Below are 1,123 nucleotides of genomic sequence, written 5' to 3' on the forward strand. Positions count from 1 at the left end.
TGTGTGTGTTGAGTAACAGATAAGCTCTCCGCTTGCCACATAAAAGAAATGAGTTCCATTCTCTCATGAGGACAAGATTTATTATTTTATTTGAACATGTTTGAGATAGCTCAGATGCCATATTATCCTACTCAGAGTTGGTTGACAGAAAAGGTCAAATAAGAATCCCAACATGTGCTTTAAAGATAATAAGGAAGTCATTTTCAAAATTGAGAAATATTGACTAGGGGTGTTTACAAAAACTTTGTTTTCCTAGTAGCTAACTATACAATATTCAAGGGGGAGGGGGGGGGTCTGTTGTAAAATCTGAATAACTGCGTTATTGTTCTTTTAAAATGACGGTAGAGCCAGAATGATCTAGGTTGTATCTATGATGACGTCCAGTATTAATTACGATCAAAGCATCTATCCGATTCTCCAATAGTACAACTCTGCGGTGGGCCGGCGGCGAGGGTACGGGAACCAGAGATAATAGATAGCATTTTAGATAGTATTTATAATCAATGACCGGAACTGGCCCTTTATTTTTTGGATGACTTGGCAGGGTACCTGCCATGTGCTTAGCCTATGATAATGGTCACAACATGCTGTGCACTCCACAGACACGGGCTTAGGCACACCCTTATACCGTATCACGTCCTGCTTTCATTATCAGTCAACAGATACAGCGACTGGTACTTGAGTTGCTTAACATGTCTCAAGCTGTTACCATGTCTTGCTTTATCGAGTAATATTTTGATAGCATGGTATTATGATATTATGGTGGAACGTGGTACTGTACGGGCTCGAGGGTGCGGCATGGCATTTGATACGGTTTAGGATTGTCCGGCCCCGTAATGCCTATGAGTCTTCTGGGATATGTGGTGTGAAAATTGTTCAGTCTCCTGGATAGAGGTAGGTAAACCGTCCATGTTTCGCAGCCACATGGTAGTCAGGGTGGTGACTTTCCTTTTCTATACGTCATGCTTGTAAAGTCTGCCCAGAACGACACTACGTTACCTTAGAATTACAAAGCTCTCCTTGACATTTTTGGCCGTTTTGAGTTACTACGAGAGAGGTCGGAAACCAATTTCCCTTCCTTCTTTTCTCTCTCCCCCCCCCTTCTCTCTCTCTCTCTCTCTCG

Source organism: Aplysia californica, unplaced genomic scaffold (assembly GCF_000002075.1).
Source record: "Aplysia californica isolate F4 #8 unplaced genomic scaffold, AplCal3.0 scaffold00172, whole genome shotgun sequence".
NCBI classification, from domain to species: domain Eukaryota; kingdom Metazoa; phylum Mollusca; class Gastropoda; order Aplysiida; family Aplysiidae; genus Aplysia; species Aplysia californica.